This window comes from Gossypium hirsutum, chromosome A13, assembly GCF_007990345.1.
Source record: "Gossypium hirsutum isolate 1008001.06 chromosome A13, Gossypium_hirsutum_v2.1, whole genome shotgun sequence".
Classification (NCBI taxonomy): domain Eukaryota; kingdom Viridiplantae; phylum Streptophyta; class Magnoliopsida; order Malvales; family Malvaceae; genus Gossypium; species Gossypium hirsutum.
In genome coordinates this window covers 23,357,695-23,366,297 of record NC_053436.1, presented here as the reverse complement: position 1 = coordinate 23,366,297, position 8,603 = coordinate 23,357,695, and the positions used below count along the sequence as shown (strand labels likewise).

The following is an 8,603-nucleotide window of genomic DNA, read 5'->3' as shown; positions in this document are numbered from 1 at the left end:
CATCTAAACTACCAATTAAGTAAGGAATAGTAAAGCTCCCTGGGTCTTTTGGTTTGTTGGGTAGTTTATTTTGGAGAATGGCCGAGCAAACTGCGTTCAGCTCCACATGCGACGCCTCCTCCAACTTCCTCTTATTTGCTAAAAGATCCTTTAAAAATTTCATTGCGTTTGGCATCTGCGTTAGAGCTTCAATAAACGATAAGTTATTATGTAATTTTTTTAAGAGTTTAAGGAATTTACCAAATTGTTCATCTGAGCGGTCTTTCCTTGTAGCGTTGGGGTATGGCACACGAGGTTTATATTCGACAGTCACTGGTTTGTTTGTATTTTGATCTGCCTCACCTTGACCTTTCTTTCCTCGGTTCTGGTTCAGGTTCAACGACTCCTTCATCATCTTGAATATTAATTGTGTTGAGTTGTTCCCTTGGGTTATGTTCGGTATTACTTGGTAGACTACCTTGTGGTCGTTTGGAGATTAGTTTGGATAGTTGGCCTATCTGAGTTTCGAGCCCTTGGATTGACGCTTGTTGATTCTTAAGTGTTGCCTCAACGTTCTGAAAATGAGTTTCTGACACTGATATGAACTTTGAGAGCATCTCTTCAAGGTTTGGCTTCTTTTCCTATTGGTTGGGTGGTTGTTGGTAGCTCGGAGAATGTTGAGGCCTTTGATTTCCTTGACCACCCCACGAAAAATTGGGGTGATCCTCCAACCTGCATTATAAGTGTTACTATATGGATTGTTTTGAGGTCAGGGATTATTACCCATGTAGTTTAATTACTCATTATCCATGTTGTGGCCATAAGGTTGGTATTCCGAATGGTTTGTTCCACCTCCACTTCCTTCACACTGCATTACTGGGTGAACCTGTGAAGAATTAAGAAAACCATCAATCTTTTTATTTAAGAGTTCTACCTGATTAGAGAGCATGGTGACCGAACCAACGTTATAAACGCCAGCTGTTTTAGTTGGCTTTGTCCTCATGACTTGCCACTGATAGTTATTGAGTGACATCTCCTCTATAAACTCATAGGCATATTCAGGTGTTTTATTGTTGATGGTTCCGCCCGCCGCTGCATCAACCATTTGCCGAGTCGAAGGATTTAGACAATTGTGAAATGTTTGTACTTGGAGCCAAAGCGGTAACCCATGGTGAGGGCACCTTCTCAGAAGGTCCTTGTATCTCTTCCATGCATCGTAGAGTGTTTCTAAATCCATCTGCACAAAAGAAGAGATATCATTACGTAATTTAGCCATTCTAGCCGGCGAAAAATATTTTAGTAAAAAATTTTTGGTCATTTGTTCCCAAGTAGTAATTGACTCTCGTGGTAACGAGTTCAACCATTGTTTAGCTTTGTTCCTCAATGAAAAGGGAAACAACCGAAGACGTATGACATCATCAGAAACGCCATTAATTTTAAATGTATCGCATAGTTCTAAAAAGTTGGCTAAATGAGCGTTGGGATCCTCATCCTGCAAACCATCAAACTGAACAAATTACTGTATCATTTGAATAGTGTTAGGTTTTAATTCAAAAATATTTGCAGCTACAGTAGGTCTAACTATGCTGATTCAGCTCATGTTGAAGAGGGTTTAGCATACTCATACATAGTACGTGGAGTAGGATTTTGATTAACCGCAATTGTAGGAGGTAGCTGATTGCCTTGGTTTTCAGCCATCTCTTCGATTGGGGGTTGAGTATCGTCTTCTTGCTCGTTCTCCATGTATCTTAAGCTGCACCTTATTTCTCTTTGGTTTCTACGAACTGTGCAATCGATTTCTTCGTTAAAAAGTAATGGTCCCGACAGGTTTCTTCTAGTCATAACCTATAAAAACCTGCCAAGAGAAAGAAAAAGTAAGTTAATAAATAATAAAATTAAATTAAATTGCAAGAAAAATAAATAGCTGAAGTAACAAAAATTGAGCGTTCCTAATATTTCAGTTCCCCGGCAACGGCGCCAAAAACTTGATCGTGTTATTTCGTGATAGGCTTTAAATATTTATAATTACTCGTTCTTAGACTAACTATTATCGCGATGTAGGCAAGTGTACCTATCGAACAGTAGTATAGTTTTAGCAAGACCGAATTGTTGAACCCAAAGGAACTAAAAGTACTAGTAATGACTGTCTTTTTATTATCTAGCCTAAGAATAAAGAGGTTTTGTTTTAATTAACTAGTTATCTAAACTAAGAACGCACAGAGAAAAGAATTGGGGATTACTTTTGGGAAAAATCAATTGACTTAAGACAATACCTAAGAAAAATCCTCCTAGACTTTACTTGTTATTCTGGCTCCGAATCGGACGATTTATTCATTCAATTTGTTCCGTAGAGATCCCTAAGTTATGTTATTATCCATATTCAAGACTAATAACGTCTAATCCCTAGATTAAATAACCAAGATTTTTCTCTAATTAACACTCTAGGGTTACATTAACTCTATCTATGGATCCCCTTATTAGGTTTCACCCTAATCCGGCAAAATCTTGTCACCCTATGTCTAGGCGCGCAATCAACTCCGCTTAATTATGACAAATGTACTATTAGACAGGGTCTATTCCTCCTCTGAATAAGAGCATGTCTTGAATCAGTATCCTGGGATATCAAAACAAGAATTAAGAACACATAATTAAGAACAATTTAAATATTTATCATACGATTCAGAAAATAATAACAAGATTCGTCTTAGGTTTCATTCCCCTTAGGTATTTAGGGGTTTTAGTTCATAACTAATTAAGAAAACATCCTAGAAGAATAAAGAATACAAAACATAAAGAAAACCCAAAACTCCTGAAGGGAAATTGAAGAGAGATCTTCAGTCTTGATGATGAATCTGGCTTCTGAGATGGATCAATCGACTTCCTTGGAGTAATTCCTTACTCCCCCTTCTCCGTCCCCTTTTTCTTCCTCCTCTAGGGTGTATTTGTAGGCTTTGGAATGCCTAAAAGCCCTCAAAATTAGCCTTTTCTGAATTGGACTCAACTTGGGCTCGGCAGGGACACGTCCGTGGCACACGCCCGTGTTCGATTACTTCAGGCCGTGTTTGAGCCTGCCAAATTGACACGACCGTGTGGTCTGCTAGTGTGAGGAGGTTCAGGCCATGTTGATTTCGTACTTATTTTTCCCATTTTCTTCGTTTTTGGCCCATTTCTCGTTCCTTTCTCTCTCCTATGCTCTGCTAAGTATAAAACATGAAATTAAAGCATTAAGAGCATTGAATTCACCAATTCTAATGAGAAATCATCCATAAAATGCATTAAACATGGGATAAAAATATGTATAATTTATGGTTTATCAATATCTGAGTATTTATTCATATTTTAGAGATAAGAGAATTTGTAGTGCTCTTTGAGAGAGCATTTAAGGTAGATGAGTTGGTTAAAGAGAGGAGAAAGGTGACTATTGAGTCGCGTGATTCAAGTCGCATCAGTCCTCATCTAAGAAATCTAAAGAATTCACTACTCGATTGAATGCTTCGGTGTGATTCTCGAATAAAAGCAAGAACCAGCAGAACACGTCTTCTAGAGCCCAGACCACTTCTATTTCGAGTGTCGACAGTGCTCGGCCTAATAGACCAGGATGTTCGCAATGTGGTAGACACCATTTCGGCGAGTGTCGAGGTAAAGAAAGAGGGTGCTTCAAATGTGGGTCATTGGACCACTTCACCTAGGATTGTCTAGAATTTGATGATAAAGAGAAAAAGCAAGAAGTGAAGGCAAGTAGTGCTTCTTTGAAGGGTAGACCACAAAAGAACCCCGGAAGTGGGACTGGCGATAGAGGTTCGCCAAGAGATGTTTCAGTAAGGTCCGAGGGTAGAACGCCTGCAAGGACTAATGCTATACATGCTTGAGAAGAGGCAGAATCTCCTGACGTGATCACGGGTACCTTTTCTATTCATAATATATGTGTTGTTGCTTTAATTGATCTAGGGTCTACCCATTCTTATATTTGTATGGAATTGATATCTCGTATGAACATGATAGTAGAGTCAACTGAATTCGTGATAAAAGTGTCCAACCCTTTAGGCAGATATGTGCTTGTTGACCAAGTATGTAAAAGTTGTCCTTTAACGATTAGAAGTCATTGATTTCTAGCTAACTTCATGTTATTGTTGTTTAATGAATTTGATGTAATCCTTGGGATGGATTGGTTGACATTTCATAGTGTTGTAGTGGACTGTGGGAGAAAAGTTATTAAGTTGAAATGTGAAGATGAGAATGTTCTTCGGGTTCGACCAGATGATTCGAATAAATTGCCTGTAGTGATATCGTCTATGTCGGTAGTGAAATATATGAGAAAATGATACGAAGCTTATCTTACTTTTTTATTGAATACTCAAGTGCCTGAGTTGAAGATTGAATTGATACTAGTGGTTTGTGAGTGTATAGATGTGTTTCCGGAGGAGTTGCCTGGAGTACCTCCAGCTAGAGGAGTTGAATTTGGCATCGAGTTGGTCCCTGGCATGGCACCTATCTCAATCGCTTTATATAGGGTGGCTCCGATGGAATTGATAAAATTGAAAGTATAATTGCAAGAGTTAACGGATAAGGTCTTTGCGAGACAGAGCTATTCACCGTGGGGTGCTCCGGTACTTTTTGTGAAAAAGAAAGATGGGTCGATGAGGTTATGTATCGACTATAGACAAATCAACAAGGTAATTGTGAAGAACAAGTATCCTTTGCCAAGGATTGATGATTTATTCGATCAGTTGAAGGGAGCCACCGTGTTTTCCAAAATTGACCTGAGGTCAGGTTATTACCAGCTAAGGGTTAAGGAGCAACATGTACTAAAGACTACATTTTGGACGAGATACGGGCATTATGAGTTCCTCGTCGTGCCCTTTGGTTTGACTAATGCCCCAGCGGTGTTTATGGATTTGATTAACCGCATTTTTTTGTCGTACTTAGAAAAATTTGTAATGGTCTTTATTGGCGACATACTGATTTACTCACGTGATGAGGGTGAATAAGCGGAGTATTTGAGAACGGTTCTACAAACTTTGAGAGATAAGCAACTTTACGCCAAATTCAGTAAGAGTGAATTTTGGCTTAAAGAGGTCGAATTTCTAGGACACATTGTGTTGGGTGATGGGATTAGAGTTGACCCAAGCAAGATCTCAGCTATTGTTAAGTGGAAACCGCCAAGGAATGTGACTGAAGTTTGAAGCTTTTTGGGTTTGGCCGGATACTATAGAAGGTTTGTTCAAGGGTTTTCTATGATCACTACTCCAATAACGAGGCTACTATCAAAGGATGTCAAATTTGAGTGGTCAGAAAAGTGCCAACAAAGTTTCGAAAAATTAAAAGTTTTGTTGACGAAGTGATACGTGATATTCGCGACAGGTTTTAAAGATTTATAATTAATCGTTCTTGAAACTAATTATTATCACGATGAAGGCAAGTGTACCTATCAAACAGTAGTATAGCTTTAGCAAGACCGGATTGTCGAGCCCAAAGGAACCAAGAGTACTAGTAATTAATTTTTTTTATTATCTAACCTAAAAATTAAGGGATTTGTTTATCTAGACTAATTAACTAAACTAAGGGTGCACAGAGAGAAAATTGGGAAAAAGCTTTTGGGAAAACTCGATTGATTAAGACAACACCCAAGGAAAAATCTACCTAGACTTCACTTGTTATTTGACTTTGAATCAGACGATTTATTCATTTGACTTGATCTGTAGAAATCCCTAAGTTATATTATTATCTCTCTCGAGACTAATAACATCTAACCCTAGGTTGATTAATTGAAATCTCTTTCTAATTAATGCCCTAGTGTTGCATTAACTCGATCTATTGAAACCCTTATTAGGTTTCACCCTAATCTGGTCTTTAGGCGTGCAATCGACTCCGCTTAATTACGACAAATTTACTCTTAGACAGGGTCTATTCCTCCTCTGAATAAGAGCATTAACTTGAATCAATATCCTGGAATATTAAAACAAGAATTAATAATACATAATTAAGAACAAGTCAAATATTTATCATACAATTGAGATAATAATAACAAGATCTGTCTTAGGTTTCATTCCCCTTAGGTATTTAGGGGGTTTAGTTCATAATTATAAAAGAAAAAATCTTATAAGAATAATGAATACAAAACATAAAGAAAACCCAAAACTCCTGAATGGAAATTGAAAGGAGATCTTCAGTCTTGACGATGAATTCGGCTTCTGAGATGGACCAATCGGCTTCCCTTGAGTAATTCCTTGCCTCCTACTCCGTGTGTCTGCTCTAAGTGCCTCATCCGGTGTTTAAATAGGCTTTAGAATGCCTAAGAGCCCTCAAAAGTGGCCTTTTCCAAATAAGACTATACTTGGGCTCGGCAGGGACACGCCCGTGTGATATGCCCGTGTGCGATTACTCCAGCCCGTGGTCAAGGCTGTTGAATAGGCATGGGTGTGTAGTCTACCCGTGTAAGTCATGCTTCGATCCTATCAAATGGACACCACCATGTGCCACGCCCGTGTGAGGAAGTCCAGGCCGTGTTGATTTCCCATGTAGGTTCATTTTCTCCGTTTTCCTCTCGTTTCTCACTCTTTTTATTCTCCTATGCTCACCTGAGTATAAAACATGAAATTAAAGAATTAGGAGCATTGAATTCACCAAATCTAAGGAGAAATCATCCATAAATGTGCTAAGCATGGTATAAAAATATGTATAAATTATGGTTTATCATGAAGCCCCAATGTTAGTGCAACCGGAGTCGGGTAAGGAATTTGTGATATATAGCGATGCCTCCTTGAATGGGTTGGAGTGTGTACTCATGCAAGAAGGCAATGTTATATCCTATGCTTCAAGACAACTAAAGCCACACGAGAGAAATTATCCGACCCACAACTTGGAACTAGCAGTTATAGTGTTTGCATTAAAGATTTGGAGACACCATTTGTATGGCGAGAAATGTCGAGTATTCACCGATCATAAAAGTCTCAAGTATTTGATGACTCAAAAAGAGTTGAATCTACGGCAATGAAAGTGGCTAGAGCTAATAAAGGATTATGAGTTGATAATTGACTATCACTCGGGAAAGGCGAATGTAGTCGCCGACGCTTTAAGTAGAAAGTAATTGTTCACCTTAAGAGCCATGACTACTTAGTTGACTATGTTTAATGATGGTTCGGTTCTAGCAGAGTTGAGAGCTAGACTGACATTTCTACAAGAGATCCGTGAAGCTTAGAAAGGTGATAAGGAGTCGCAAGCTAAGATGGCTCAGTATGAGATAGAAAATAAATTCTAGTTTCGTGTTGGTTTCGATGGGTGTTTAATGTTCAAAGATAGAGTTTGTGTACCCGAGAACAACGAGTTGATCCAAAAGATTTTAGATGAGGCACATAGAGGGTGTTTTTCTGTCCACCCGGGTAGTGTGAAAATGTATAACGACCTGAAGAAAATGTATTGGTGGTCAGGGATGAAAAGAGACATCTCAGAGTTTGTTTCCAAGTGTCTTGTGTGTCAGCAAGTGAAGGCTGAACACCAGGTACCTTCGGGTCTACTTCAGCCTATCACGATCCCTGAGTGGCAGTGGGATTGGATTACTATGGATTTTGTAACGGGTTTGCCATTAACCCTGAAGAAAAAGGATGTTGTCTGGGTTATTATGGATAGGCTAACAAAGTCGGCACATTTTATACCAGTGCGTACCGACTACTCCCTTGAGAGATTGGCTGAACTGTACATTTTTGAGATTGTGAAACTACACGGGGTACCTTTTTCGGTTGTTTCAAATAGGGACCATGATTTACCTCAAGGTTTTGGAAAAAGTTACAAGAGGCTTTGGGTACAATGTTGAGTTTTAGCAGAGTATTTCACCCGTAAACTGATGGTCAGACAGAAAGAGTGATTCAGATTTTAGAAGACATGTTGCAGTGTTGTGTTCTTGAGTTTCAAGGTAGTTGGGAAAGGTACTTGCTGTTGGTTGAATTCACCTACAATAACAGTTATCAGACAAGTCTGAAAATGGCGCCTTATGAGACTTTGTATGGGCGAAAGTGGCAAACGCCCCCTTATATTGGACTGAGTTGAGAAAGGGCTAGATTCACCGGGTCGAGTTAATCAAAGAGACTGAAGAGAAAGTTAAAGTGATTCGTGACTATTTGAAGGTCACCTTGGATAGAAAAAAATCCTACGCAGATGTGAAACGAAAGGAAATTGAGTTTCAAGTTGGCGATAAAGTGTTTTTGAAAGTATCTCCGTGGAGGAAAGTCCTCAGATTTCGTAGAAGAGGCAAGTTGTGTCCCCGTTTCATAGGACCTTATGAGGTTATTGAGAGAGTAGGACCAGTTGCCTATCGATTGGCTTTGCCACCAGAATTGGAAAATATTCACGACATATTTCATGTGTCCATGCTACGCCGATATAGATCAGACCCTTCACACTTGATTACGCTGACAGAGGATGAGATTCATCCAGACATGACTTATGGCGAAGAGCCAGTCAATATATCGGTTTGGGAAGTCAAACAATTAAGAAATAAGAGTATTGCACTCGTGAAAGTTTTGTCGCATAGACATGGAAGGAAGCCACATGGGAACCCGAGGAGACTAAGAGAGATCAGTACCCAAACTTATTCGCTGATAAGATTTTCGGGGACGAAAATCACTAAA

At 39.1% G+C, this 8,603-nt stretch overlaps 1 non-coding gene across 1 annotated transcript; it reads left to right on the top strand.

Moving 5' to 3' along the window:
* The first annotated feature begins 1,142 nt into the window (after positions 1-1,142).
* LOC121213419 (small nucleolar RNA R71) lies at positions 1,143-1,249 on the top strand. Its single transcript, XR_005908801.1, has one exon. It is a non-coding gene; the product is annotated as a small nucleolar RNA R71 (small nucleolar RNA).
* The last annotated feature ends 7,354 nt before the right edge of the window (positions 1,250-8,603 follow it).